Source organism: Gopherus flavomarginatus, chromosome 10 (assembly GCF_025201925.1).
Source record: "Gopherus flavomarginatus isolate rGopFla2 chromosome 10, rGopFla2.mat.asm, whole genome shotgun sequence".
In the NCBI taxonomy this organism is placed as follows: Eukaryota; Metazoa; Chordata; order Testudines; family Testudinidae; genus Gopherus; species Gopherus flavomarginatus.
Window position 1 is genome coordinate 40,034,932 of NC_066626.1, and position 23,962 is coordinate 40,058,893.

The 23,962-nt window shown below is 44.0% G+C and overlaps 1 long non-coding RNA gene across 1 annotated transcript; it reads left to right on the forward strand.

Annotated features, from left to right (window-relative positions):
- The first annotated feature begins 20,127 nt into the window (after nucleotides 1-20,127).
- LOC127058818 (uncharacterized) lies at nucleotides 20,128-22,263 on the forward strand. Its single transcript, XR_007776463.1, has 2 exons — nucleotides 20,128-20,323; nucleotides 21,719-22,263. It is a non-coding gene; the product is annotated as an uncharacterized LOC127058818 (long non-coding RNA).
- Nucleotides 22,264-23,962: the final 1,699 nt, after the last annotated feature.

Genomic DNA, 23,962 nt, shown 5'->3' on the forward strand with positions numbered 1-23,962 from the left:
CAGGGGTGGGCAAACTTTTTGGCCCAAGGGCCACATCTGGGTATGGAAATTGTATGGCGGACCATGAATGCTCACAAAATTGGAGTTGGGGTAAAGGCTCTGGCTGGGGGTGTGATCTCTGGGGTGGAGCCAGAAATGAGGAGTTCAGGGTACGGGAGGGGGCTCCAGTCTGGGGCAGGAGGTTGTGGTGACAGGGGATGAGGGCTCCATCTGGATGTGCAGGCTCTGAGGTGGAGCTGGGGATGTGCAGGAGGGTGCTCCGAGCTAGGATAGAGGGGTTTGGAGGGCGGAAGGGGGATCAGAGCTGGGGCAGAGGGCTGGGGCATGGGAGGGGCTTAGGAGGGCAGGCTCCAGGTGGCACTTAACTCGAGTAGCTCCCGGAAGCAGCAGCAGCATGTCCCCCCTCCAGCTCCTATGTGGAGGCACGGCCAAGTGTCTCTAGTCTGTATGCTGCCCCATCCACAGGTGCCACCCCTGCAGTTCCCATTGGCCATAGTTCCCGGCCAATGGGAGTGATGCTTAGGGCGGGGGCAGGACGCAGAGCCCCCTGGCTGCCCCTAAACGTGGGAGCCAGAGGTGGGACATGCCACTGCTTTTGGGAGCTGCAGCATGCATGTGCAGAGCAGCCCCCAATCCCGCTCATCAGCTGGAGTATGGGAGCGATGCAAGCCCCAGACCCTGCTCCCTAGCAGGAGCTTGATGGTCAGATGTGGGCCGCAGGCTGTAATTTGATTCCCCTGTGCTAGTCCTACCTCCATTGTTTTTTAAATCCTCACTTAGTATTACTGATGCAAGAGATCACATTTTGTTTGACTTAAGCCTTTTTTTTGTCTTGCTTCAGAACTGCAAAGAGTGCTGTGATGGCAAAACGTGGGTGGCGAGGGGACAGGGAGAGTTCCTTAATGTTCTTATTTTGTATCTCATATTCCTACCCAGTAAATATAGGTATTTTCAGCATTTCTGATAACTGAGGCCCTAACTGAAGTTTTCCTAGAGCAGCAGTAGCTCAGCTAATCTCAGCAGTGACATTGTCTGAATATTCATACAAACGTCACATATAACTAAAAACAAAGTATAAATTAGCTGGTCATCAAAAAATGCACAGCTGTGGAGGGTGGGGGTGGGAATGAAGGTTTCTGAAGGCCATGGAGCCAGATCTTCCTCCCTGATACTGTCTCATTGCATTGCTCTGAAGAGTGGAAAGGGATAGTAAAGCTTCCCTAAATGAGCAGGTAAGGATTCCTCATGTGTAGAGGAATTTCTGAGTGATGTATAGATTTTGTAGATGGCCTTAACTCCCCTTCCTGGATTTTCCAGTGTAGAGAATATGTTGGGGCAGGAAAGGAGGCAGCTGTGCACTTGATGACCCTTGGCCAGCGTAACAGTGTGGCACCCTGACACCCCAATATTCACCACTGTCATGTAATTAGAATATGTGTTATACAAAGTGTGTCTTGTGAGGTGTCACTCTAAAAGTCTTCATCTGCTAGACAGTACTATCTAATTGGACTATATGTGCTTTCATCATATGTGAAGTTATGAAGTTTGGCTATGTATATGTTGCTGAAATATGTCCTGAGGTTGACAACACCCACAAGCAGCCTTTCAGGTATGACAGTAAAAAGGCCAAACAATGTTAATGGTTTATTGAGGAAATGCACACAAGCACAAGGATTGCCCTAGGAACTGTGTACAATAGAAACCTCTCAGAGATAGCACTACACAATGGGAACTGTTTGAGCCAGGTCACAGCAAAAGAGCTTTCCGGCAAGTGGGGAGAAGATATAAAAGGGGGAAAATGACATTATGGGGGAAACTCTCTCTCCCTTCAACAACACACCTGGAAACACCTGAGAACAAAGACTGAACTGTGGGAAGTGATGGTCCTAGGCTAAAAGGATTTTTAGCCTGTTATGAAAACCTGGGAAAGCCAAGGCAACTTGTGCCTTAAGAATCTATCAGCCTGTTTATCACTCAAGGTGAGAATTTGCTAATTTATATTCTACCTATCTAGTATGTTAAGCTCAGTTTGCGTTTTTTGTTTATTTATTAAGGTAATCTGTTTTGTTATGTTTGCTATCACTTATTAGCACTTAAAATTTACCTTGTGTAGATAATAAACTTATTACTTGTTTATACCAAAACCCAGTTCATGCAACTCATAACTGGGGGGTGGGAGGAGAGAGCTGTGCATATCTCCCTCCACATTGAGGGAGGGAGTGATTTTTATAAGCTTGTGCTGTACGGGAGGTGCAGGGAGGAAGGGGAAGGTGCTGATCAGCGAGGCTGCGAGTGGGTGGGAGGCACTGGGAGCTGGGGGGGAGAGTGCTGATGTGGGCCTGCTGATGTATTACTGTGGCTCTTTGGAAATGTACATTGGTAAATTCTGGCTCCTTCTCAGGCTCAGATAGGCCACCCCTGTTCCAGTGCATTGAAACTACTTTTACCTTCAGAACTAGCTTGTACTCATCAATAGTTAAGAGCTATGTCTATAATATAATAAAAGAAAAGAGTTTATAGAGAAATCCTGACAGCTCAGTAACTACATCTGTTTCTCTGCATTACAATCATTTCAGTGTATAGGTGCAATTTATCTCACTTCTCCTTTTGGAAGATTCATATTCCCTCCCACGAACTCGGAATCAGTAGGAACAGATAATGGTTGTATCCAGAAGAAGACTCATCTCTCCAGCACCTGCCAGTAGCCATCATCAGCACAGGAAACCTTATTCTGGTCTTTGATGTGCATACAACATTTAGCCATGTAGGGAGACAGGGAAACAGTACCAGGAAAGGAGATGTGAATAGTACAGACAAATGTAGTACCCTGTTTTCCCACAGCTGACAGGGCTTTCAGGTATCTTTGGGTAGGTCTACAAGGTCTGGGTCAACAGACTTGGGCTTGTGGGGCTCATGCTAGCTGGAAAGATAGCTGTGTAGACAGTACTTTGAAATGGCAGCTCAGGCTCAGAAGCCCACTCCCCTTCCTCGGCTTCAGACTGCAAGTTCCAGCCTGACTTGCAACATCTACACAGCTGTTTTGGGATGGTAGCATGAGCTCTGCGACCCTGAGTCTGTTGACCCTGGCTGGGAGGCTCGCTGCTGCGTGCTGTGTAAATGTACTCAGAGAAGTTTGATAGATTAACTCAGTGAAGTTGTGGCTTTTCTCCCATTTTAGCTAAATGAACAAAGAGTAAGGATGATCTTATGGTTCAGACAATGGACTGGGATACTGGAGATCTGGGATCAGTACCTAGCTCTGCCACAGACATGCTTTGTGACCCTGGGCAAGTCACTTAATCTCAGTTCCCATCTTCAAAATATCTTGTGTATTTAGACTGTAAAGTCTTTTGGGGCAGGGACTGTCTTTTATCAGGTGTCTGTACAGCACCTAGTACAGAGAGGGCCTGCTCCTAATTCAGGCCTCTAGGCATTACCTGAGTATAAACAAGAAGAAAAAGTCTTTGCCATCATTCAATGCTTCTGCTCTCTGGCCAGGGCCAGCTCCAGGCACCAACTTAGCAAGCAGGTGCTTGGGGCGGCCACTCCGGAGAGGGGCAGCACATCCAGGTATTCGGCGGCAATTCAGTGGAGGGTCCCTCACTCCAGCTCGGAGCAAAGGACCTCCTGCTGAATTGCCGCAACTCGCGGCTTTTTTTTTTTTTTGGCTGCTTGTGGCGGCAAAACCCCTGGAGCTGGCCCTGTCTCTGGGCTGGATTTACCCAAAAAGAACGTGCAAGAAGAAGACACTGTGGGGAAAATAGTCAGCTGAACCTCAAACTTTTGCTTTCAGTTTACATTTTAAGCAAAAATTGTAGTTTAGTTCTTACCTAATTCTCCCATCTCTAATTAAAACTCAGCTGAAAATCCTTGGATAGAACAATTCCCTTTGTTTCTTTGCAAGACTGAGAGTTAGACAGTGGTCAAAGTGAGCAGGAGTTTGTAGGAGCTGAGCTCCAGAGCATATTTTTCAGCAGGCGTTGAGAAGCAACAATCCTAGTGTATTAAAAAAAACAAATGGAATTCAGAGCCATAATCCATCTAATCCAGTGTCCTGCCTCCACAGTAGCCAGCACCAGATGCTTTGAAGGAAGGAACAAGAAGCTCCCAAAAAGGCTGATGTAGGCTTATCTATCCCCCGCCCCGTTACAGTCTCATCCTATTACTTGGTAGCAAGAGGCAAAACAAAACAACTTTAATTTGAAGCCGGAGATCTGGGTTCTATTACTGGTCTGCCACATACTTCCTGTGCTACTTTAGGCAAGACATTTAGGGCCTGAGCCAACGCCCACTGAAGTCAAAGGGAATCTTTCCATTGACTTCAATGGGAGCTGGACTGGGCCCTTATCCTCACAATATCCCAGATTGTCCATCTCCATCAATGGTGTAATAATATTTTACCTATCCCACAGGGGTGTGGTACAGTTGAATTAATTTGCTTGTAAAGTGATTGGAAAGTCTCAGATGGAAGATGTGAAAGGAATATGCAAGTGTGAAATCTTACGGTGAGAAGCATTGTACTAAGTAGTTAACATTTAAAGCATGTTCTGAAGTGCCACTGAAGTCAAGTGAACACATGCTTACAAGTTTTAGGTTCTGATTAGTAAAGTTCTTACACACATGTCCAAACTTAAGCATGTGAGCAAACCCACTGACTCCAATGGGACTACGCATGTGCTCAAGGTTATGCATATGCTTAAGTACCTTGTTGAATGGCAGCCTTACAGATGGTCATATGCTTAAGATTAAGGACATGCTTAAATGTTTTGCTGAATCAGGACTTAAAATCCTGATTGCTCATATTCTTTCTGAACATTCATACCATACATGTTCAAGCCCAAGAAATTCTAAATGCCAATGGTATTGATGATATGAAATGTCACAGGTGAATAGCAATACACTTATAACATAAAAACAAGCAAAAAGTGTAAGGCCAAATAGCTCATGATAATTTCCAGGAATCTCCCTCACCTAGTAACTCACTACTTTTACTTAGCATTGAAATCACTGTATGAATTTGCATTTTGAAATAGTTGTGTTGGTGGTCTCTTCATGCTTTCTGAACATCTAACAGTTAGCTAAGCAAACACACGTGACTGATTAAAAGAAGAAAGGGAACTATTTTTACAGGGACCATTAAACTTTAACTACCATCTGGCAGGGAATGATTAGAAAAGATCAAAATTAAGGTAGTCAACACAAAGACTGTGTGGATACCTCAGGGAATTGACATGGATGGAAGACAGTGGACTTGCGGCTATATTAAGAGACAGACATAGAAAGTGGTGAACACATCCTTTATGGGTGTTTCCCTAATGGTCACATTCACAGCGACAGGAGCAGAAAAAGAGAAGAAATCAAACACCTGGGAATAATCAGACACTGTCATAAAAAGGAAAGTTAAAGCATTATACAAGAGCCACACCATTTTTGTTTCTCTACGAGTCAGGAAGGAAATGTTTATTGTGGAGGACGGAGGTGTGTTGAACTTGGCAGGTAGTTAATATTCAAATTAGCCTTCTAGCTTTAAACTGGAATTTTAAAGGGGGTCTGTGCTATATCTTTTAGATTAATGACCTTAGGGAGCATGGACCTGTGGTTAATCTGACTGAACACTGGATGTCACTATTTATACACACAAATAGTCATTCTGGAGGTATTACATATATGATTCTTAGAACAATCCATCATGACTTTTCCACCTTAGTTGAAAGCGTCTTTAATTGTCTGTATTCTTGATGTAGCAACCTCAGTGAGCCAGAGCTTCCCCTCTGCGTGTATATGCACAGGACACTTTTCAAAGCAGATCTTCTGCATTGGTGGAAGGGATGCCACCTATGCAGCCTGGTTTCCTGATCTCTCTCCCTCCAAACACATCCACCCACCATCTGCTGCACTGCACTTTGTGCTATGCATACTGGGGATGGTGGGGGAGTCCTTGACGGACTCATCAGGATCCCAAACCTGCACCAGCTGCTCCCAAACTGGCTGGGTTTCTAGAGTGCAGCCCATATCATCTCCCTCTGCCTTGCCTTTGTGATTGCTACTGAACAGCTGCAACACATTCCTGCCAGAAGCATTATAGTTGAAGAAGGTGGGGCAGTCATCCATGCAAGACAGCTCATGCCTCCACGGAACTGTGGCAGAGAAGTCCTTTTCCTTTGAATCCCCAAGAGCTATGGGATTGGGAGGCTCTGCCCCTTCAGACACCCCAAACTTCACCCGCTTGAAGGGAAGCTTTGCATTAAACTTCATAACACCAATCTCGGAGAGCTTTTCTGCCTTTCTGCCTCCCCCTCCCCCCCTTGGGGCAGAGTAGCTGATCTCTGAGGAAAACCATGTACAAAAGTGCTGACACTAGTCCAGAGAATGCATTTGTATAATTTCTTGCTTGTCACAATCAGACCTGCATCAAATATGGAAGCATTTTAAAAATCTAATTTAGTTTCTTTCACGTTTTAGGGCTTGCGTATTTTTACATTTATTCAGCGTGGTCAATCAAACTAGATTTGCCAGTTTCACTTTCTTCTGCTCAAACACCATGCTCTTGTGTTTAAAATTTCAATATCACAGGGAAAAATTGAATTAAAAATTCATGAAATCTTGTTAGTTATATTAGATTTTATAAATACATGTTCTAAAAAAAGGGAGAAAAGGTTATTAGGACACTAAATAATTCTGATTCCCCTTGGCTTCTACTGCAGTCAAGAGATAAAAAATTTCACAAAAGCATAGCCACGGTAGATATACAGCATATTTTAAGACCAAAAATTAATTTTAATTTAAGTGAAAGTGTAAGAGGAAGTTTGCAGCTTGACAATACTAAAAGCTGTCTTCTGCAGAGAATAGTTAAGCAGGGTCCAAATATTGACAACAAAGTTTCTTCTTATGGCTTGATTCTGTGAGACACTGAACACCTCTGGCTGAGCCCAGGAAAACCTCTCAGTGGCATGCTGTAGGTACAACCACTGGCACTGATTTCCATTTTACCATCCTATAGATTTCTCCCTCAGTGTGGCTGTAGGTCTCGTGGATTTTCAGTCGTCTCCCGCCTAACCTTACTCAAAGCTGCTCATTGGCTTGCAGTATCAGGTCATTGACTTGAAGGTTTAGCATCTTCCGTCACACCTGTTCCTGATAGATGCTTAGTACCTGCAGCCCCCAATGAAAAGTTTGATTTCCATTCCATTGAAATCAATTGTAAAATTCCCATTGATTGCAACAGGAGCAGAGGCAGGCCATGGGAAGGCAATAAGAGCTAAAGGCATTTTGTATCTTGTAGGCTGAGTTCTAAATGACCTATCATGGACTTTTTCTTCCTAAAAACATTTAAAATCATAAGGCCATACCATTAACTGTTTTATGCTACTACTCTAAAATTCATGGTCAAGCTAGACTTGTTTCAGCCTTTGGAGCTTTTAGGCTCTGATTCAGCAAAGCTCTTAAGATCAGTTTTTTTTTTTTTTAAATATATTTAAGTACCTAAAGTTGCAGATAAGCACCTACTGGGATGTTCAAAAGCACATAAGGTTGAGACCCTGAAAGGCACTTAACATTGAAATCAATGAGTTAGGTACCTAGACACTTTTGAAAATCACAAAGCGCTTCTTTAGGCACCTAAGTACCTTTAAAAATCTGCCCCTTAAGCACATGCTTAATTTGAGTGAGACATGAGCACATGCTTACAGTTAAGCTCGCGCTTAAATGCTTTGCTGAAAAAGAGCCCCAAATATTAACTGAAAATACATCTAGTGTTTTACAGATGTTTGGTTTCAGGTACAATACATATACCTGACATTTTCCAGCACTATATTAATGGTAAAGTGCCCTAGAATCTGGACAACGGCCTGGACTGTGCAGTTGATCATATCTAAAAATCAGTGGCTCTTAAGGATAGGTCATGTTTGGAAATTGTCTGCCCTGATGCTAGCACTCCTAACCTGCAGAAACACTGCTCTACCTATCCTTTTGCCTATGGCCACAAAGAGGTGTTGTAGAGTTGGGATTAATGATCATCAGGCAGTGTGATGCAATTGTGTTAATTTAGAAACACCCTAAACTATTTCCAGCTCCATCCCATGCACACATTTCTGGCAACAGAAGTAATCTGGGCAGGATGGCAGCCACAGTATGGGTCCACATTAATGTTGATTTATTTATATGCCAGTTGATGGGGGGATGGGTTATGTCAGTTTCACAGTTCTAGACAGAATTTGGCCAGAGATGTTCTGTAAAGAGGGAAAATTGTATTGTCCTTTCTCCTCAAAATATATTACAGTCTTATGGCAATAGAGGTCCTCCTAACAAAGCGATACAACACTAGTAAGCTGCTGCAATTTGTGGCTTCAGCTTTGATGCAGGAACATCTCAAGTATGCTCAGAGTATATAAAAGCCTACGGCTGTCTCTTGTTAACAAGGTGCAGAGCTTTTCTCCTCTGCATGCAAAATTCCAAATGCGGAGCCGGATTGAAAGAGGAATACAGTAGACATTTGTGATTTTTATAACGCCCACAAGCATCTACAGATGTGATCCCACGTAATGAAGCATGTGGCCCTAAATGGGAATTATCTGCAAACAGCAGGATCTCCTGGCAGAAGTGATGACACTTGCTGTGTTCTGAAGGCTTCCCCTCTAAAACCATGTTTGGTTAGCACCTATGCCCTGTTGAAATTGGCACAACAAATTCAGAGTGGGAACAATGCCAGCCTAGCAGATGGGAATGACTGTAGGCATGCCAGAGAACCAGTATGTTCATCAAGTTTGAATATTAGGGACAGAATCCAGTCCAGGAATGTAAAAATGACAGGCTGTACACAGCATCTGTACTTTAGGTTAAAGGACTATACCATCTCTTTTGAGTTACTACAGTGAATTCAGCACTGAGACCTAGGAGCTTCAGGACTGTAACAAATACTTTCCACTTATTCAGCACTGTCCAGCCAGTGATCTCAAAGCAGTTTGCAAATATCAGTGAAGTTAGCTTCATCACCACCGTGTGAGGTACGTAAATATTAACTCATTGTACAGATGATGAAACTGAGGCATAGCAGCATTAATGGACAGGCTGTGCCCACTTTGGAGGCCAGGATGCAGGACCGCAATGCCCCAAAGAAAGCTCTGGGAGGATTCTGTCTCAGAAGACACAATATTTCCCCAGCTCGCTGCCATGCAGAAGGTGTGCATATGCAGTATTATTCCTTTGGATGGTGCAGACTGATTACCACTATGCAGCTGTCCAGCTCTTCCTCTCACTTTTGGATTAGTTAATCTGCAGAGGCACAGGACAGCTACTTCCCCTGACTCTTGTGCAGGGGGTATGAAGGCTTTTTTCATTCTTCCAACCTCTTACCACCCACAATCTTGCCCTATGTGACTTGTCTAAGGTCAAATAGGTCATCCATGGAACAACCAGGAATAAAAGCCAGGTCTCTCTACTCTCAATTCCGTGCCTTCACCACAAGAGAATATTGCCCTCTAAAACTAAGAACCTAATGCCACAACCCCATTCTGTACAAAGGCCCACAATTTCAAAAGGGTTTACTAATTAGGGATGCCTCCATTTTGTCCCCCAAAATTTACAGACACACTTGAAAATTTTGGCCCAATTGTAGCCTAAAGCTTGGCCTCCTATACTGTTCTTTAGAGTTGCAGGCAGGCTGGGTTCTCCTCCCAGTCACTGGGAAGTGGCACAGGACCTAGAGGTGGAATGGAAGACTGTCTGAGGTGGCATTCTGACAGCTTGTCTGGTGGGACTTTAATATCCTGGAAGGAGGGCCAGGCCGGAAGGCTGAGTCAAGAAGAGGGAGCACTGAGTCATGAAGAAAGAGAAGGACCACAGTGTGAGCAAGTGATGACAAGGGGCGCCACACACAGTGAAAGCTGATTTCCCAGACCTAGCCACCTAGCTACGTCTGCAGTGAGTGGAGCCCTTTACAGTGCTGCAGCCGGACCTCCTTTCTTCAAAGTCTTCAAAATATGGCTGAAATGGAAGTGATGGATACGGCTTGTGGTTGGCCCTCTAGTGACAGGTGAATTTCACCCTCATTGAATAGATTTTGATCTCATGCCACTGCCTTTCAGGGGCATTAAACAGAAAACTGTTGGTTTATACTTTGAACAACAGGACTTTACCTGACTATGCATCTATGGTTTCTTCAGACTTAAAATTTATTCTTAATCATCTGTATCTTGTGTTAAGAATTTTTGTGACCTATAGTGCAAAGCACTCCGGGGAGTTGAATGAACAGATATGTCAATAACATTTTATCTCTTTGGCTTCCTGAACCAGTCTTCAGCCATAGAAGTTCAACTATATCTAGAGGGGAAACCAGCTGATGTTTTATACTGCTTCCACATGACAGTTCACAATGATTGTGATCAGTTTTGCTTGTTACCAGCTTTCTGGAGGGCAAAGTGAATGGAAATTCAGTGATAAAAAAGGATCGCTGAACACAGGGGCGGCTCTAGACATTTTGCTGCCCTAAGCACGGCGTCATTCGGCGGGAGGTCCACCGAAGCCGCGGGACCAGTGGACTCTCCGCAGGCATGCCGCCGAAGGCACCCTGCCTGCCGGCGACCGGCAGAGCACCCCCCGCGGCACGCTGCCCCAAGCACGCGCTTGGCGTGCTGGGGCCTGGAGCCGCCCCTGGCTGAACAAAATCACTACAAAAAATGCCAGTTCCATGAAGTGGAACTGTTCAATGCTGACAGTTCCATGTTGCACGTCAGCCAGCACTTGTGTATGGTAATAATTACAGTTTGAATCATGTCAATGTAAATTCAGTTCAGGGCTGTTGTGGGCACCCCACTCAGGAAGGAGGTAAAGAGCTCCTCTGGGCGCCATCTGCCTCAACCCAATGGAAGTGTGAGGCTTGTCAAGACTGGAGATAGGCAGAGCTGTAAGAGGAAGCATCCCTGCTCAGTCCAGTGTGGCACTCTGAAGAAGTAGGATTAGAACTCAAATATCCCTGGTACCTGAAAGTAGGGGTTGCTGATTGGGGAAACAGCTTGAGGGCCCTGGGCTATATCTACAATACATCTTATGTCGACATAACTTACATTGCTCAAAGGTGTGAATAAATCACCCCCTGAGCAACATAAATAAGTATCACTGACATAAGCGCTGGTGTGGACAGCACGATGTTGGTGGGAGAAGTTCTGCCATGACATAGCTTCTGCTGCTCGCAGGGGCTGGAGTAGTTAAACCGATGGGCAAACTTTCTCCCATCAGCTACATTAGAGAGCTTACAGCTGTGCAGCTCCATCAGTGCAACTGCGTTGCTGTAAACTCATTAGTGTATCCATCTCTTGGTTGCCTAGGCCCTCTCAGAAAGGAGAAGGGGTTGTTGTTTTTTTTGTTTTTGTTTGTTTAGTTTTTGTTTTTTTTCCCTTTGGCTTCCCAAAGGCCTAGGACTCTGCTTTTTATGGGCTGTGGAAGCATGCTGACTCTTTGTTTGGACTATTTCAACTCCCCTTTCCCCTGCCCCCTCCAGGAGGGCAGGTGCCCTGAACCGCACAGCTGAAGGGCTGAGTCCTGAACTCGGAAACAGAAGCTGTCAAAACACTTAAAGGGAAGATTTGAGAGATGCAGACTACTACAGCTGCAAGCAAGAATATTCTGAGTATGTTTACATAGGGTTGGTGATCTATGGTGTAGTTGGAAAATTGGAAGAGATGATTCCAGTTACAGGCTTTAGGAAATATGAGATAAAATTCCTGGTGGATTTAAGCTGTTACAGTTTTCTGTAGTATGGCAAATTTTTAATGGAAAACTCAGGGCACACATTAAAATACAGCATGTTAGTGCACTAATACACTTTTTTAAGGCCCTAATGGAAATTCATCCACTAGGAGACAGTTTGAGGCTATGAGAACTCTTTTTACAAAGGTCTGTTTAAATTAAGCTTGAGCAGAGGTCCCAGAGGTAAATAACAATGGCTACTCTGACTCCTCCTAAAAGCAATAACTGAGGCATACGTAAAATATAATATCAGCTGTTATGTCTTAACAGGGACTAAAAGCAACATTTAACAAGTGTTGTGTAATGGCAGGTTTGATGTTAAGATCAAACAGCTTGTGAATGCATTTTTGAAAAACATTCTAGAATGGGTATCATGACATAAATTGCACAATACTCAGGAGACTGTAGGAAGGTTTTACTAACAGATGAAAAGACACAGTGTTTGAGAACAAAGAGCACAATCTGAGTATAGAGGAGCTATAAGATCAACTGAGCAAAGATGGGGAGAAATGTAAACGTTTTAAGACAAATATAAAATGCAAACTCTGGATTGCTAATAAGTAAACTTCAGGCTTGTATTAGAAGTCTATGACTGGAACTTAAATTTACTTGCTGCTTTTAACACAGAGTCAGCAGTAATCTGGGACTCAAATCCTCCACAGCCAAGACTCACAATGATTACATTATTATTGCATGGTATTAAAGTTCTGTATTAGCCAGCCTTCAGTGTAAGCTCAGTTATTTAAGGTGATATCAGAAAGCATGGAGTGGTCCCTTTGTCGCTAGAATAAACTGAGCATTCTCACCAAAGAAGGAAAGCCATGTAAAAGGGATACAATGAACACTAAACATATGATCCCAAAATTGGTAGTGACAGATGTGTTTGAGGATTATTATTATCAGAATGACATCTAGTACTTTTAACGGGCTAACTGGATTCTGATGTTCAAGTGAGAATTCAGTTAAAGGATAATAATAGGAGATAATAATAATAAGTAGTGTGGTTTAGAGGTTAAGGCAGAGTACCAAGAGAGAGATTTGGGTACTGGTCCCAGTTTTGCTATGGAATGCCTTATATAATCTTCAGCAAATCACTTAACCCCTTGATTGCTCTATATCTAAAATGCAGTTAATAATACCTGCTTAGAAGGGATATTGGGAGACTAAATTCACTGATATTTGTGACGTGCCTTGAGATCCTCAGAATGAGAATTGCTTAACAAAAACACAACGTATTAGTTTATTACATTAAATTGCCTGTTTCTGTAGCATAACACTTTCAGGGCTAATATAGCGCTCTCTGATATTCAACTGTTGTTAAAAGAAGCAAAGGCAGGCTCCTGTGCGGCACATATAGAAAGACCAACACAGACAGGGTTAGCAAGTGCTGTAATTTGGAGCAGCCAGGAGTTGCTTTAGAGCACTTTCCCCCTTGTCAGTAGGCCGCTCTGCAGCTGGCAGCGGTGGACAGTCCAGACTAGTGTCAGAAGCAGCTAACCCATTTTTAGTGCATTAGCTCAGTCAAAGCTAGAAACATGTACATTTGTCCTAAGCTGTAAATTGCACCTCTACCTGCAGTGTAGGTGTGCTTGCGGGGCTCTCCTCCTGCTTCTGAAATACTCGCTTCATTCTCCTAGCAGGACTTCTGTGGCTGAACTATGCAGTGCCTATACTTGGGGAATTCTACCTTGGGTGGCTGATGATCTTTTTTTGCTGCTGCCACAGCAGTCTGCAGGGGCTATAGCAGAGGCAAGAACCCCTCCCAAAAAGTTGGATGGATCTAAGACACCCTGGGCCAAATTCTTCCTGGCGTAATACTATACTTTATGATAAATTCATCTGGATGTTATTCCATCCTCCTATTTCTAGAGTGTGTTTGGAAGATTCCCGCTTCAAAAATTGTGCTTGAAATTGAAAGTCCTGAGATCAGTATTATTTATTGGCTTCTGCCAGCTCATATCAACAGAATCAAAATTTGCATGGGAGATCATTAAACAATATATGGTGTTATTAAATAGTAATGGTGGGCCTGATCCTTGAACTCCAAAATACCAACTGAATTGATCCCTAACTTACAAATACAACACAAGGGCCAAGTTCTGCCCTCAGGGTGAAATTCATTCCCATGCATGGGGCCAGCACGAGGTCTATGCACAACTTTAGATCCACATAAGCCCTACTGTGGAGCAGTGTTGGGTTTGTGCTGCACATGTCTGTGGGTTACACATCCACTCTCTGCTCTGTGATCCTTAGCAAAAATTTACTGAGATGATCATATCTACTTTATGCCTGAAAGTTCGGAGTCCCAGGTTTCCAGGCAGCAGGGAACAAGCCCTCCGTGTGCATGAGGCCCTTACTTCAGAATGGCTCATTCACTGCTTCAGTTTCAATAACCACTTCATAGCCCCGTACTTTGGATCATTTGTGTGAAAGTATGTAATTTGCATTAAAAATATGCTGCAAAGACACTGGCTTTATACTGTTTCAGACTCCTGGAGAGAATTATTAATATAACAACACACAGATAAAAAGACAAAGAAAAAAATTCTGATTGGTTTACACAGAGTTTGTTGTTGTTTGTATAGAATCTTCTTTAGTGCATGTTTATGGCTATGCTGCATTACAGATCCATCCATTAACACCTCAGGCCCCTAAAATGGATTTAGAGTTCATATTGGGAAGAGCAGAGTGAAAGAAAACTGAGACCTTTTCCTTGGACCCAATACATTCCCTTTGCCCTGTTCGCTTCGTTATTCTGCTCTGAATTAAAGCAGCCTGAAGTAGCCCCTGCCATCCATGGGGATTAGAGTAAGGGCAGGAAGATAGCATGTAGCCAGCTTTGCTCCCCATATCGGCTCAGCTGAACCCTAGGATCAGGGCTGAGGATTTCAGATGAAGGACAGATCAGCAACTTTATCATTAGATTACTGTGCAGCTGATGAAAGTGCAAGTAGATCTTGATTATTAATTTATTTATTTATTTATTTGGTAGGGTGTTTTTCTAGTTGCTGACATTGAGCCTGTCTCACCTTTGTGGTACAATAAATATCAACATCAACAGTTCACATGAATTTGAAGGAGAATGTGATCAGCAGTTCACTTCTTGGACATAAAAGAGGACCATTCTGAGTACAGCCTCAAAGAGTGAGAAGAGTTGGATAAAGAAATTAGTATAATGAAACAAGCAACAAGTCCACACTGGGCTACCACCACCTATGATGCCAAGAAAGACTGAGAAATGCTTCACATTATGTTGACTGTAAGGGCTTGTCTATGAGGGGTTGTGAACTGGTTCAAACTGAGTTAATCTGCTTGTAAAATGCTAACACACACAATGCAATGCATCACAGTGCATTAACTTCACATTTACCATGAACGCTGGAGTCCTCATGCAAACTGGACTATATTGGCTGAATGTTGAATTACTTTGGTCTGTTCATGTGCATGGAACAGCTGCCTCCAATGGCTATTCCACACAACTTTGTGGTCGACCATTACTAAACTGTCTCTGTGCTGGTGTGCCCTCTTCTGGTGTCAAGTTCCCAGAAGGTAGCCTCTCCTGTTTAAAAGCTAGCACACAGCCGTATTATGTCTATTTTCTCTTGACTTCAAGTGTAACTGCTTTCTTGTGATACTACAGCAATTCTACACCACAAACCCCACAACATGCCCTGTGTTGCTGCTTGGAGCCATTCTGAGACCCTGAATCTCATTACCGTTTGGGAAGAAATGTCAGTGCTGGAAGCTCTTGTGGCCAGCCACCGTAATAAAGACCTGTTAGTGGAAATTGCAAAACAGATGTCCATGGGTTGCCTACCAGTACCAGATAAAGAGCAAGAAGCTCAGAAGGGTCTACATTAAAATGAAGGATGCAAGGAAAACATTGGGCAGAAGACACGTGACCTGCCTCTCTTATGAGACAGGATTTTACACAATTATACAACTACCTGATCCAGATAGTTTGTGGATCCTGCTGCTGGTTCTGCATTCTCCACCTAAAGATAACAACCAACACTCATTGGAGGATGAGTGGGATGGGGCCAGAGAAGAGCTCTCTCAGAGCCAGGATCTATCTGGGATTCAGGACTCTGACAAAGACCAGGTTGAAAACCAACCCAATTCCAGCAAGCACCCCAGGCCAGGACCAAAGTAAAAGATCCTCTGAAGGGAACTTCAGCAGGTAAGTACCTATCTTTTCAATTTATTATTTATTATTGTGTTAACGACACTAGCTTCTGTTCCAGGTGAGCCATGGCTGCAGCCATTTCACACGAATGTGAGCTAGAAGCTTTTCTGTGTCTCCAGCCTTTGCCTCCCTCTGCCTATACTTTCTACTCAGCCCTCCTATCCACGTTCCCAAGATAGCAGCCGTTCTGCCTGGCCTTATTACATGCTACAGCCCTAACCATTGGCCATTCTTAGGCCCACACCACGGACGGCACATACCCATTTTCCTTTCTTTTCTGCTTTCCTCAGCTGTCCTGCCCAGTGAACCCATTCCCCACCAGCACCATTCACTGCTCCAAAATGGCAGCCAACAGCATAGCACTGCTACAGCCTCTACACTACCCTCTCCTGTGGCAGATTCAAATAATGAAAACATTTATTTGCTCAAAAATGAATGGTTTATTGAGACAGCAGCTACAGGAAAAGAAGTCTGGTTATGGTTCATTGTTTATATGAGGTATAAATACATATTTTATGCCCAATACAGGTACAAAAAGTACTGCTTCCCACTGAGATACTGCACCATGCATTCTACCATACAATCATTGTAGGACCCTATCAATATTTCCCTGCACTTTTTCCATGTCTTCAGGGGAGATAAAGCAGAACTTAAGACTGAGAAATTGCTCAGTTTTGGTTCTCACATTATAGGGGATAACTGTGTGGTCCTTTCCCCTAGTATAGCCTGCAAGTCCCTTCCACTCCTGGAGCATGTCTGGGGAGACCATCTTGGTGAATAACTTCATAGCCTATCTCACTGTTTTGCCCTTGCCTTTTTGAATAAGGCCATTCTCTGTCTCCTAATCACTTGCCTCAATATCACATCATCCAGTCAGGACAGCTTACAGGAGATGTAGAGAGGATTACTATCCAGATAGCCCCCAATGCCCACCATAACCCCTCCAACACCAATGCACAAAGAAAATTGCAAAACGGGACTATACGGGGAACATAATTTCCCTCCTCCAACACAGTGGCAAGGCAAGATAGCATATACTTATACACACAAAAATCCCAATGCACCCAGTACCTTCCCCACACACTCCCCATCTACCATATCTGAGGTGCCCCAAAGACCGGGAAGAATCTCAACACAATCTATCTAGAAAATGAACAATAACACCTCTGTTTGTTTGGGGTTTTTTGTGCACATTTCCCATAGCCACAGCATCTGCAATGGCCAGACAATCAAGGGCAGGGCCTTTGTCAGTGGCAGAGGGCCTGGCCAACGTGAAGGGGGGCGGGGGGACAAAAAAGGAAGACTCAGGATGAGATATTTTCAGAACTCATCAGAGTCCCTTAAAAAAATTCAAAATTGGGTGAGAGGCTGTGATGGGTTGGGTCACAGAGACCCCCTTGGGACTGCCACATAATGTGTTAAGACTACCTGTGAATCTGTTTTCCCTTGCAGTCTGCCTTGTTCAGCCAGACATGCAAGTCTGCTCCAACACAGACCCAAGGTCCGAACCATGTCCCCCAGAAACTGCAGACTTAACTGAAAACAGTTTAAGTGCTTCTGTCTCTTGAACCCAGGTCCTCTAGGTCTCCTGGTGTGTTTTATGTCTGATTTGTGTTACTTGAACATTTATAATGCAAGATGATTGGGGAAGCGATCATTCTTCTGTGTCTTGTACACTGATGGGTACACCAATGTCAATTACAAGATAATTAATTTGTAGCTTAATAGATTTTAAGATCAGAAGGAACCATTAGATCTAGTGTGACCTCTTGTATAACCTAGGCCATTGTATTTCACCTAGTTCTCCCTATCTGGGCTCAAAAACTTGTCTGACTAATGTATATCTTCCAGTAAAGCTTCCCCTTAATTTGAAGACAAGAGATGGGGAAACCACAGCTTCCCTTGGTGGTTTGTTCCAATAGTTAATCACTTTCACTGTTAAAAATGGTGCCTTGTTTCTAATTCAAATTTGTCAGGCTTTAACTTCCAGCCTTTGCATCTTGCTTTGCCTTTCTCCACTAAAGAGCCCTTTATTACCCAGTATTTTCTCCCCAGAATGATATTTTTTTTCACTGTAGTCAAGTCACCTCTCAATCTTTTCCATAAGCTAAACAGTTTGAGCCCTTTAAGTCTTTCACTGTATTTTTTGCAGCCCTTGGATCATTTGTGTGGTTCTTTTCTGTATCCTAATTTTTTCAGTGTATTTTTTTAAAATGCAGACACCAGCACTGTATGCAGATACTGGTCTCGGTCTCACTAAGGTGGTGAACAGAGGTAAAATCACCTCCCTACTGCTACTCCCCTGTATATCCCATCCCAGGATCACATTAGCCCTCTTGATCACAACATTGCATTGGAAGCTTATGCTGATCTACTTGTCTAATATGATCTCTAAATCCTTTTCAGGATCACTGCTTTCCAGTCCATCATTCAGTTGGTATGGACCTGCATTATTTGTTCCTAGATTATCATAGTTAAGTACTAACAGACAACCTCATTTTTTTCTTGGAAGTCTTAGTTCTATTTTGCATTAATGTTTTTACTAGGAGAAAACATCTCCATTCTTTTAGGGATGCCATTTATTTGAGATGTAATTCCTTATATCCAGCATCAAGCTAACATACTCGTCCTGCACTTCAAGAATAATCCTGCAAAGACCACCAAGCACTGTAATTTGGGGCTACGGGGTAAAACACTGCGGGGAGCTGTCCCATAAAAATAATGGTTGTGGGTCCTTGGGAGCATTTCCACTACGAAAGTAAGTGAGCATAAAAACTGATCCGAAACTTTTGGAGCAGTAAAAGGGGCAGCACTGTGTAGGGATTGATCCTGGCTGGCAAACCACCAGATAGTTAATCCCTGCAACCCCCCGTTACCCCCCCGATCTTAACATGCCTGAGTAGAATGAAAAACATAGCACGTCACGCTTGCTAGCAGCGGGTGAGAAGCAGGGAGATAAGGAGGATCCTCCGCCAGTAAGAAACAAGTAAACAAGGCTGTGAATTATGCTGACAATGTAACCAGAATGAATAAAAGGGCTGCCACGCCTGCTAACGGGGCGCCCTCCTTGAGCAAACAAGCTGTCTGTGTCTGGTTCCTTCCCGCATCTGGTGACCCCGACGTGATACCAGCCCTCCGTACCCACCGGCCGGCCGAGCCGTGGTGCACCACAGTGCGTCTTCGCACTCCCTTGTGAGTATGGGGGGGGATTTGTCCGTGCAACAGAAGGCTCATGCGAAAGAGCTGGTTCAATTACTCAAGGTAACCGGTCGCACAGCAGCATCGCAGCGACATGTGGAAAATTTACTCCATGTCATAGAGGTTAAATGCCCTTGGTACCCCGAGAGAGGATCTCTCGAGGTTTCCGATTGGCAGACTGTGGGTGAGCGATTCCTAAAAGAACCGCGAGCACCCATCCAGTACATTTTGCTGTGGCAGCATTGTGCAGAGGCAATCGGGCGTTTGCGAAAGGAGGCGCCCCCGCTTGCCTCTCCCACCCCTACCCCATCTCCATCCTATGTCACGGAACCTCAAACCCCCTGTCCTGCCCCTCGGGCGCAGGCGACGGCCCCCAGTCCTGCCCTTTTTGATTCGCCGTCGCCTCCCTCTCTTTCGTCCTCGCCGGCTCAGAGCGCGGTGCAAGCCGCTCTTCAGCAGGCAATGGCGATAGATGCCTCCCCCTTATTGGAGGAATGGGAGGGAGACCTCCCGGCCCTCTATCCCGTTACCTATGCCTTGAATGATGCCAGAGAGAACGTTGCTACACATCACCCGTTACCATTCAAGGTTATTAGGGAAATAAATAGCGGGGTCCGCCAATCCGGCCTCCGCTCCACTTATGTGGAGGGTCTCATTGAGGGGCTGGGTACAGTCTATGTTATGTTGCCAACAGATTGGAAACACCTGTTCCGAATGATTTTATCTCCTGCCCAGTACTGTGTATGGGACAGTGAGTTCCGGGCTGCAGCATTGGCCTGCTCCTCTGCAGAGATCATCCCTGACCAGATTTATGGGTCGGGGCGGTTTGCAGAGGTGGATGCACAGTTGGTGCTCCCGGCAGAATCTTTCAAACGCACCGCACTTTCAGTCATGCGGGCGTTTCGTCGTATTCCCATGACTGGCAAACCCTTGTCGTTCTTCACTAGTATTAGACAAGGGTCCTCTGAGCCTTTTCACCAGTTTGTAGATAGATTAAAAGAAGCCACAGGCAGCCGACCTGGACTGGAATCTCTGAAAGAGACGCCGCAGGAGATTCCAGGGTGTAAAAGAACAGCCCTCCCAAGAGCAGAAGCATGTTGGAAATTCTGGACAAGCTGTATACAAGATAATCTCCCTTCCACCTCTCCCCCTCCTCTGAACATTATACACAGAAGTGGCCAGTCTGGACGTACCTGTGTAAGTATAAAAGGAGCTTCGGGCTTGGGGCATTAATATTTTCCTGAGTGATGTGGGAGCGTTCCCAACACTCTCCATTGTTGTTTTATGATTTTATTAATGAAGCTTTAAAATTCAGTCATATGGTGTGTTTTCTTTATCTTCCCCCAGCGATCCTGTAGTGTCAGCCTGATCACCTGACACGAGGGATAGATTGGTAACAGAAATTTGTCACAGTTTGGTGAGCAATTAAGAAGGGGGGAGCACTGCAGAATTTACACCATCTATTTGTTTTACCCTTGTTATTTTGTGTTTGCTTTGCTTGGTACTGTTGGTGCTATATGTTGAGAATTGCATGAGTAAAAGTATGCCTTAATAGGATAAGAAAATGCTATTTGGTTTTGGTTCTGTTCTGTTTAACCGGTTACTGTTGTTTTTCTGCTCTGTATACATTTGGGCGTTAGGAGTGTGGGCGGAACTGAACCTCTCGTTCGTAATTCCTTGGGGTGGAAGCCATGAGTGCGAGGAAGCCCTGAGGTTGAATTGAGATCCTTCTGTCCCGTCCCCTGTAGCGGACAGTGTATAGAAGTGGGAAAGTCTGACTTAGACTGTACTTCCCTCTGCGCTCAGTGTAATTTCTTTTTTCTGCTTAAGTGTCAGCAGACGGATGGGTGGACTCTAGGTAAACTCTCTAAAGGGGTTTGGATTTTTGTCCAGGTGGCAAGCCTCATGAAGGAGGACTCGGGTAGTCTTGTGAGTGAGAATGTTTAAAGGAAAAGACCAGGAGGGGTGGGGGCTAGTTAAGAAGCCCACCCTCCTAGCTAAACTGGTAGTGGAACAAGTTGGTGCCCATGGAAGGGACGGTTCAGCAAGAAAAGCAGGATCGGGCCCAGGCAGGCAGGCAACAGAGAGAGAGATTGGAAAGCAGGTTGGAAAACTTTAAGGGTGTAGTGGAAGGAAGGAGTCAGTAAGTGTAAGCATGGGGATTTTAAATACCCAGGACTTACTTGGCATGGTGATTTAAGTTGATAAAAGTGGCTGTTGGGAGACAAGCAAGTGATTTAAGGGAGAGTGAGAAGTTAACTCTGTAGTTGCTGGAGGAAACAGCAGTTGAACTTTGTAAAAATGCTAAAGAAAAGGGCTTTTGGTGTCTGCGAAATGTTTGTAAATAAATTTGGGCAAAGAAATTATTGGATTGCTATTATTTGGTTTGGCTATGAATAATTTAGTTAAATTAGCTGAAGAATGTATACAGTGTTATGTAATTGAAAACCTAGGCTGCTTATGAAACAAATATAAGAAAATATGGGGTAATTCCTCTGTTCTTGCCTGAAGTCAACAAGGGTATTTGTATATTTCAAGCGATGATTGTCTGCCCAGAAGGGGTGGGTAGACCTCTGTTTTTTTGTCTTTCAGATAATCAGAAAAAACTGATGCCAGCTGAACAGCATTCAACGTATCATGCATTTACTGGCACAACAGGAATTATGTTTTGTGTTCTATGTCCTGTCTTGTGGTGTTTGTCTCGTGGCCAAAATTGTTGTGTTTAATATTTTTATAGGATAGTCTAGTTAAAATTAAATAGAAGGGTTAAATGCAAATATTTGTTTTATTCAACTTTGGAATACAAGGTGTTTGGATAAATCAGGAGAATGTGATACACTAAAGTCTAATGCATTTGCTTAAGTAAGAAAAAGAAGCTTCATTGTCCAAATTGTTAATTAAAGAAATTGTTGTTATAATTTGCATGCCAACGGTCTTTGAAAGCAAAGACATGAACAGTTAACCCACTCCCCATATTGTACATGGGATCTTTCTGGCTACCTCAAATTTCTAGCCAGAGGGCTGGGGATGGTGGAAGGCTATTGGACTAGAGGTTGAATTGAATGAACTCCTCAAAGTGGGTGTGCTTGTTCTAGCTCGTTGCTCCAAAGTTCTGTAATAAGGTTATTTTAGTAAAAGAGTATGTGTGACATATATTAAATAATAAGACTAATGTACTGTATAATGGCAATGTTTACGTGTTCGTTGTTCGAAAAAGGTGTATAGGTGAAGAGTGAAAGTTTCCTTTGCAGGTTAAAGGAAGCCAAAAAGGGAAAAGACAAAAAAGAACAGAATGAGTTAACTGAAAAGAAAAAAGTAGCTAGGAGACTGTAGATAAGACACTGTCTCCATGCAAGGACACTGCTCACAGCTAAGACTTGGCTGATAACCAAGGGAAGGGGGGTGGGGCTTGAATGTGCCCAAGCAGCTATGAGATCTGCAAAACACTGCCAGGCACTAATGACATGTGTTAAGATTCTTTTCTCACGGGTAAAGAAGCGCTACCCAAAGACCGAATCAGCCCTTGCCTTCCCGGATGCCCTTCAACTAGCCCTGGCAGGCTTTGTGGGCTCCCTGTCCTATCATATTCAGAAAGATCCTCGCCTGCATGCCATTTGTCACATTCCCACTGTATTTCGTAATCTTTGCCAGCAAACCCCCATAATTGATGCGCTTACAGTATTTACAAATTGCTGCCTTCTGCTCCCGTTGGGGCGTTGTGCACACCTTTGGCATCCCCTATAATTCACAGGGCCAAGCTATCGTTGAGCGTGCGGACCGTACCCTCAAAACAGCTCTCCTCCAACAAAAAACAAAAGGGGGAATCCCGCCCACGCTGCCCGACAAGGAGGTGTGGTTAGCACATGTTCTTTATACAATCAATTATTTAAATCTTGTTTTTGATGGTGCCCATTATATCTCCCGTTTATAGAAACACTTTAGGTGCAAGGAAGAACTCCCCGCCCCTAAAGTAACGTATAGACAACTCCCTGGAACCACGTGGAGTGCCCCAGTCCCCTTGATTACCTGGGGGCGGGGGTACGCAGCCGTTAACATACCTAAGGGGCCTGTGTGGGTCCCAGCCCGTTACATCCGTCCGTGGAAAGAGGACCCCACAGGCGGCCCGCAGCATGGCGTGGCACCAGGGTCTTAACAATCCCATTCCTGATTTCAATCAGTTATTAACAACAACAGTTACGCTGTCTCAATAACGGCGCCGCAGTACTCCCAATGCACCAGTGACGTGGGTACAAACAAAGTTCCTCCCACAGCAAGCTGAGCGTCTGCTGGAACAGCAAGAAAAGGAGAAAACCCCAGAGAATTTGTTAACTGCCTTTATTGCTTGCCTAAATGCTAATTTTTGTGTGATGTTATGTATAATGCCTTGGCCACCTCCTTGGTTGGCATACCTGGCTTAATAATTAGTAATAGTAAAAATCTTAATTGGTTAGCTTGCTCAGCGGTTAAAGCTCTTAATGCCACGTCTATTGCAGTGGCATTGCTTAATGAGGAGCAAACAGAGCTGCGTCATGGAATTTTGCAAAATAGAGCTGCCATTGATTATCTTCTTTTGCTACATCACTATGGTTGTGAAAAAATTAATGATATGTGTTGTTTTAATATTTCTGATCATTCCCATGCTATTAATAATCAAATAGCTTTAATCAAAAATCTTACTGCTCAAATTCGAATTCACAATGACCCATTCTCCTCCTGGTGGGACTGGCTATCTAGCTGGCTACCAGGATGGGGTTGGTTACATCAGGTAATAACCTATGGAGGACTTTGCCTTTTATTCCTCATACTCACCTGCTGTGGCGTTCAGTGTATTCCCTC